This window comes from Talpa europaea (genome assembly GCF_964194135.1).
Source record: "Talpa europaea genome assembly, chromosome: 7".
NCBI lineage: Eukaryota > Metazoa > Chordata > Mammalia > Eulipotyphla > Talpidae > Talpa > Talpa europaea.
In genome coordinates, this window is record NC_140074.1 from 23,850,098 (window position 1) to 23,858,095 (window position 7,998).

The 7,998-nt window shown below is 39.4% G+C and overlaps 1 pseudogene across 1 annotated transcript; it reads right to left on the bottom strand.

Moving 5' to 3' along the window:
* Positions 1–3,317: 3,317 nt before the first annotated feature.
* On the bottom strand, positions 3,318–3,726 carry LOC311173664 (large ribosomal subunit protein uL1-like; annotated as a pseudogene). The gene has a single exon. The product of its transcript is annotated as a large ribosomal subunit protein uL1-like (transcript).
* Between the last annotated feature and the right edge of the window lie 4,272 nt (positions 3,727–7,998).

Below are 7,998 nucleotides of genomic sequence, written 5' to 3' on the forward strand. Positions count from 1 at the left end.
GCCAGGCTGAATCCACAGCAAAACCAGGAACAGTTTCAGTCGCATAGCTAATTGCAAAACCCCCAAAATTTTCCTCTCCCAGTTTGGCTACTGAAGGCCTTCACCTTCAAAGTCCCACAACAGCCTTCTGGAAGATCAGCGTGGTGGGGCCCAGAATCTGCTGACCCCAAATGCTGAAGATCCCAAAACCTTGAATCCCAAAGACTGAATTAATCTATGCCCCCTCCACAGTCACTTATATTTCTAATTGGTCACCCCACCCCAAAATGCCATACTTTTTAGCATTTTCCCTGGGGCTATCTATTCTCACCAGCAACCCCCTCCAGGGGGCTTCACTTGTAAGAGCCTTTTGGTTTTAGCTATAGGTTACAACCCCACTGGTCATATGGCATAGACTATTGGGTATTGTAATATACTCATCAAATTTTTATGTGGTCCATTTTAGCAGCTTCTCATTTATGACTTCTGGATTTTGTATCATGTTTAGTAAAGGCTCCTTTACTGTAATGTTTTTTTAATTCCACTGTGTGTGTGTTTTTTTTTCCCCCAAGAACTTTTACTTTTTGTTTTTTAAAGCACTAAATGCATTTGGAATAAGAGAATTTCAAAATAATGGCCTTTCTTTTCACTTGATTACAACCTTAAAACCAGGGTGGGTCATCACCAAATCTCCATCTTAAAAGACATGTGCAATAAACAACTTCCCACCACTGATTCCCTCTCTAACATGGCGAACATTTGTGCCCACCTTGTCTGATTACAAATTATGACTGAAGGCATGAGGGGAGGGTTTTTGTATATATAAGTCACCAGATGTTTTATAATGATCCTATTAATATGAGTCTCAGGATTAAACTAGAACCAGTGTTACAGGTCAAGACTGAAGCTCATTGACCAGGTACGCGGGAAAGTTTGTGCAGTGCCTCCTGGCACAATACATAAATATCTAGATTTATTACTCTCTGTCTCCAGTACTGAATTTGCCCACAGATTTATGAAAGGGAAAACATGAAATTGAGATTTGTAAATATTTGAAGTTTACTTCTGAGATCTAGAAAGGCAGTAAGAAGGCTAGTAATAAATTCAAAATAGAGGTTGGGGAATGCAGTAAGTTTGCAATTATAGGAATATAACTTAAGGAAGGAATCACAAACAATAAAATTTAATAATTTCACCCTTGGTTCATAAAACACTGAGCTCCAACTGACATAAATTATTAGCCTAAGGAAAGAATGGAATTAAGTGAATATGTACTGTCACAAAGGAAATCGTTGGCACATTTGGCAACTAGAATTAGAATCTCTAATTCTTCTGACAGGATGATTCTCCCTTCAAGTAAGTAAAGGCCAAAAGTCTTTAAGAATTTTTACCTACATGCATAATGTTCTGTGTCCTTTGCCCTTTTTATAACTAATGACATCTTCGAAGTCCCTAAAAGTAGTCATGTCAGCAGTTAGATCAATCTTCCATTTTTTTATTAATTAGGAATCTATTTCCTTCAGGAATCAATTTTATGTAGCTTTTAAGAATGCCAGTCTGTGTCAATTTGCAGGGCTAATACTAGGCTTTATTTAAGAAAAGGAGTTAGGCCAATGATGGGAATCTGGGCCTCAGAGTCAGACAAAACTAATTTTCAATTTCTACTTTGTGAGTTAGCAGCTATGAAACCTTGGCAAATAATTTACTCTCCCCCTAATTCGATTTCCTCATTTTGTAAATGGAACTATTAATAACTCTATTGAAAGCCTAGTAAATATAAAACCCCTCCACGTCTTCTTCATTAACATGACAGTCACTCCTAGCTGGTACTAGACTTTCTGATGAGTTTTAAAATGCAACCCAATAGGCAAATAAACTACAAAGCAGTACCTCATCCTGTGTACTGACACAGCTGGCTCACATGATTTCATGTGTGGGCTGCAAAGTGCATGAGCTGATTCCAGCATTTGCTGGGCACGTTTTTAAAAGGGAGGCCCTGTGTGGAGCCCAGATTTTGTACATTTCCTTGATCTCAAAAAATGTAGACCCAGTTTCTGGCTTAGGGGTGAGCACAGTTGATCACCGAGATGAAAAGGGAAGTTATTGGGGCCTCCCTGGTGGCGCAAGGGGTTAAGATGCAACCTATGTCCGCAGCCTCTGCAGTACAAGTTCGATCCCCCCGCCAACCAGGGAGCAACCCACATGGCACAGCAGACCTCTCCTGATTCACCCGCTCCTCCCCTCAGCAGTGCATTTTGGTCAATCTGTCTGTTCTGTTCCCCACTCTGTCTCTAGTGAATCCTCTCACCCCCCCCACCTCTGGCCTGTACCCCAGCTCTTGTACGCATAAATAAATAAATAAATCTTTAAAAAAAAAGAAAAGGGAAGTTATTAAGAGAGCTTCTTGGATATGGGAAAGGGGCAGGAGAAGAAAAGGTTTGTCCTGTTCTTTGTCACCCTTGTGATCGTGTGATGCTCTAGGTTCTTGTGGTCATTATACAATTGTGAATGGAAGACCAAGAAACTTAATCTAGAACTCTCATGACAATTACCTATGGCGACAATGCTAGAATTCCTCTATTCCTTTATTTCTGCATGAGAAAAATCCTATTTTCTTAAGCCACTGTTCACTGGGTTTTTGTGCTGCTTAAAGCCAACAGTTTTTCTAATTAACAAAGAACCATGAGTATAACTACAAAGATTACAAGAGGTGATATAATTATGCTCTTAGTCAGGAATATAAAAAGGACTCCATAATTGATGGCTGCCATGACAATGATGGTCATAGTCTCATCATATTAAGCAAAATTGGAAGTGTTTGGGATTAAGATAAATCTACCTCAGTTCGAGTTTGTGGCTTTGTGTCTTGGGCAAATTAACTATGGGAGGGCTCAATTTGCACATCTGTAAAGAATTAATACTTGTCTCACAGGGTAATTGTGAGGACCCAAAAGGAAGGAATGTGAAAAGCATTTTATAACCTGTGACGTATGATGTAGGGATTAGTGGTTATTGCAGTATTTTAACTGTCAATTTCAAAGACAGCATAAAAACTGCCCTCAAATTAGAGATAAAGCAATAATAAATGGCTGACTTTTATTTTAGATAGAGGTAAAGAGTATTAAGAATTAATAGTAACTTTCAATTTGTGTTAGCCATGAACTTATATTTTCTTCAAACTTGGGAACTGAAAAAAGGCAATAAAATTGCCTTATCTAGAAGAGGAAGTGTCCCTTTTCCCCCACTGCTTCACTGCACTATTAAGAAAAAAAAACGTGAAAATGAAAACACACACACACACACACACATATATATATAAATGATTGCAGTAGAGTTTATTAAGCTGTGCCGTAGTGCAGGCACTGGAGCTTGCCCATGGTGCTCTTGATGTATGAAGCCCGAATTTTCTGCCACTTCTTCTTAAGCAATGACATCAGGAAAATGACAGCTAAGTGGATGTTGCACACAAGCTCATCATCTGTCATCTTCATGTGCCCAACAGCCACTGCCAGACATAGCACCTTCTTCATTTGGAATTGATGGCTGACTTCACTTCATAAACTGTGGTCACCATGTCCTCGTTGTGGATCAACAAAGAAGGGAACTTGTAGCCTTATTCAGGTGTGGGCCCAGGATTCATGTTATCTGTTTGATCAGAGACTCAGAAGCTAAAAAGGCATCATTCCTCTCGGCCAGCTTCTTCACCAACTTCTCTTAGTGATTTTCTTCCAGTGCCTCAACGTCCATGTGGGTGTTCATCCAGAGCCTTGACCTTGTCACGAGCTGCTGGTCCCCCAGGACATGCACACAGAGAACTTGGGATCAGGGGTGGATTTAAGCCTGACAGTGCCTATGAAATGTTTGTCCTTTTAAGCGTCATAGTTCTTCAAGTTGATCTGCATCTCCAAAAACCTCAAGCTGATCTGCATCTCCAAAAACTTCTGGTGCTTGCGCAGGTTCCCATGTGGGACTTCCCCATACGGCCTCAAGAGGGCGTTGCAGAAGACTTTGCTGCTCACATGCCTCAAAATGAGAAAATTTTAAATGGATCTTGACACAGCAGAAATTATAGAAGTGAACACCAGGTGTTTCCTTGAAGGTGAGGTTTTTCATGTGGTGTTCAGTGGAGAAGCTGACCTCAAGAAGGATCCAGGAAAGGAAGGAAATTACAACTATCCTTTCCTTTTTAGGATTCTCTGGCTCCACCTATGGTGGGCACTTCAGTGAGTTATATGTCCCATGCAAACAGAACTGGGACTTGCTTATGGCCCATTCAGTAAGGGGTGCTGTTTAAAGGGTCTGCCTATTATCCACAGTGTCCTTAAAACATAAATATACAAATACCACAAAGTACAATAAGATGTCAATAACCAGAGCTTGTATCTGGCATTTCACCTTCTACACTAAGGCATTAAATGAATGTTCAGCCAACAATGATTAAGAAAATGTCTCCATGCCTGGTTTGGTATGAGTTTTTATTTTGTCATCCTGATTCCAAGTAATTCAGTAATTCTATGTCTCGAAATGCTCCAAATCCCAGATGGATTTGGTTATTTTCTTGTAACACAGTAGAGCTATGAATTACTGGGAAGTCTCTGACTAATGAACATTACTAAAAGTTCATATTTTTTAAAGTAAATTTCATCAACTGAAAATGTTTGGTTTTATTTCCATTCTGATTTGCAAAGTTGGGGATTTATGCAAACCCAGGAAGGCTTTTCCTGGAATACGGCTTCTGCAGAACCAAGTTCCTACAATGGCTTGGAAACTCAATTAATCTGAACTGGGTGGAGGTTTGTTGATGATCCCAGCTTTTTGTAGGAAAGAAACGCCCGCTGGATGACTACTATTACCAGATAATCTTTGCCCATTAATCAACTAACAAAAACAACTAACTCTATGGTTATTTTCTGAGCTATATTACTACCCCCACTCGGGGCTTGCTTTTTAATTATTTTTTGCCTATTTCAATGTAGGCGACACAAGCAGACAAATTCAAGTGCTGTTCCTAGCACTATTAATCAGTTAGGCGTTTAATTCTAAAGAGACTGTTCACTCACTCATGTAGCCGTGTTAATATTAGTCTGTTTGTTAGTGTACATGCTGAACTGCTAAATATGCCGCCATTTATGATGACTGAAACCAGAAAGATATTTGTTTCTCTCTCAAGGAACAGTTCAAAGGGAGGTGTTTGTAGGTAGCTGTGACATCCTTACAACACTGTGCTGGTAGATAGCTGTGACATCCTTAACTTGTGCCTCTCATTTGTGGGTTGTTGGTTGCCATAGTACATTCTATCTCAAAGAGACAGACCTAGCCATTTTTAAATGCAAGGCTTGGAAGTGACTCCCATCACGCTTCCAACCATCACATTAGCCAGAAAGTAATCTCCCCCAGCTGAAAGCAGGGGTAGGTAAATGTGGCAGTGAAAATTCACCAACGTGACCACCTAAGATATTATTATTGCAAAAGAGAAGATGGATGTTGAGCAATAACAGAAGTTTGCTCCACTAGATATACTGGAATAAAACTTTTCAACCTTTAATCTATATATAAGTTACCTAGGATCATGCTGAAATGCAGATTCTGAACCGGTAGGTCTGAGTTGGAACCTGAGATTTTCAAACAAATTCCAGATGATTCCAATGTTATTTTTCTGTGGACAACACTGAGCAGCAAGGAACAAGAATACTCTCTTGATTGCAAGAAATGGGAATTTGTTTAGATCACCTTAAGGAATCATTTACTGCCAGGAAGACTGTGAAGAATCAGGGCAATTCTGGGTATTTCAATTCTCTTTTGACCATAGAGTATTTATCTTTGCCTGAATGTACCATTCTTCTCTCATACCAAACTGGATAATTTTCTGCAAAATCTTTAGTCCAGAATCTTACAGAAACATTAGTTGCTTTATTTAGACAAGAGATATTGATTTCATAGATCACCTAGAGGGATATAAATGGGATAAACTTTCTATCACTAGTAGCCACATCAACATGAATAGCCTGACTTAGCTTCCCTGAAGTTAAGCATGGCAACTTCAGCTACAAAAGCCATACAGAAAACTAAATATAGTTTCTTGGCTTGCATATTATAGCAAAGCATAGGAACTTCCTATTTTGTGTATGAAAAACAGAATTATCAAGGCAATACAGATATATACTTTAATATGCTGTCATATAATTATTACAATTGGCAAATTCACTGTTTTCTCTTTATAGAAATAATAGATGCAGATTGTTTGTATTGAAAAGCATAAGGAAAAAAAACACAAATTTAAAAAACAAATTTTAATGCAGTTAATTCTTTTTTTCCCCAAACTGAACTTAAATGTAAGAAAGGAGTATCAAGTTATAGAAAGAACAGAATAGAAAGATATTAAATTTTTAAAAATTCACTGTTCATACTTCATGTAACTAACCATCCTTCGTTCTTTCATCTCAATGTATTCTCCTTGACTAATGGCACAGTAGGACAATTTCCATTCTTAACTCCAGCCCACTTCAATTAGTAGATCTGTTTCGTTTCTGATTCTCTGAGCATCCAAACCCTATTCACACTCATCTTAGTTTCTAGAGAGCTCTTTTCTCCATGGAAAAGCTCCTTTTTGCTTCCTGGGCTCTGCCTTTCTATGCCTTCTCAGAAGGAAGTATACGCTGACACAACTGATGCAGCTGTTTTTCATTAACCCCTTCAGCTGTCCTCCAGATGAATGACTTAATATGACTTGGCAAACTGATGGTTTCTAAGGAGTCATACATATTTACAGCACAACAATACGTTTAATAAAATTAACCCATCTTATACCAGCAGTGCAAAATGAAACCAGTGTCTCCATCCTACTCATAAAATTCAATTCAGGTGACTAACAATTCCGATGTTATTTCTCAGTGAGCTGAAGCCTCCCAATTGGAATTTACAGTTCTAATAGATTCTATTTCTCCTTTGGGAGGATTCAGGGAAAGATTGATCAAGACCAGAATGGGCTCCTTAGGACAACTGTGGGGCCTGGGGAAAGGGTGGCTCTTACACATGACTGAATGTAAAGGGTATAAAAGGTTGGGCGAAGAGGGTGGCTGAAACCTAGGACCAGGCTGAACACAGAGTCAAGCTGTGTGAACCAAAGCAGGAATCAGGAAGGCAAAAAGGCAAAAATTGTGAAGGGAAATGAACCAGAAGCAGCTATAAGAAAGTCCTGAAATAGGGCCTTCCCGGCAGCACAAGGGGTTAAGTACAGCACTGTGAAGCAGTCCACAGCCTCTGCAGCACAAGTTTGATCCCCTGGCAAGCCAGGGAGCAACCCATCTGCGCAGCAGACTTCTCCTGTCTCGCCCGCTGCTCCCCTCAGCAGTGTATTTCCATCGATCTGCTTGTTCTGTTCCCTACTCTGTCTCTGGTGAATCCTCTCATCCACCACACCTCTAGTCTGTACCCCAGTTCTTGTATGCGTAAATGAATAAATCTTAAAAAAAAAAAAAAAAGAAGTATTGAATAAACTTTAAAAAAAAAAAAAAAAAGAAAGTCCAGGAATAAAGAATATGGTTATTTCCTTGTAATTTGCCCATCTATCACACCACCATGGGGGCTTCTTCAGTATTTCTCTTGCCAACCTGAAAAAGTATGCATGGCAGATTGACAGAAAGACCAGAGGAGATTAGGTAGGATCAAATAAGTCTTTTTTTGTGAAGTACAGTAGCCACATCAACACTGGGTCTACATGGAGTAGGAAAGTTAGTGGTATGCAGGGAAAAGCAACTTGAAGGCCTTAGGTACTTAAGGAAAAGGTATATGAAGGAGAGGGTAGAAGAAAAAGTTCAGTCTGAAACTTTCATTTAGGGTTTCCTGGTTTTATTTTCACAAGAGGAAATTACCTGGGTGAATGCAAAGTGCAGTATAGATAACAAGTGTGCAGAAATTAGAGTTAACCCAACAAAGAGATTTGCAAAGCTTTCCCTTTCATCCTCTCCTATTTCTTAGATGGGTTCCAATGAGAAGCTAAGGCAAGGCATAGGGTAGGTG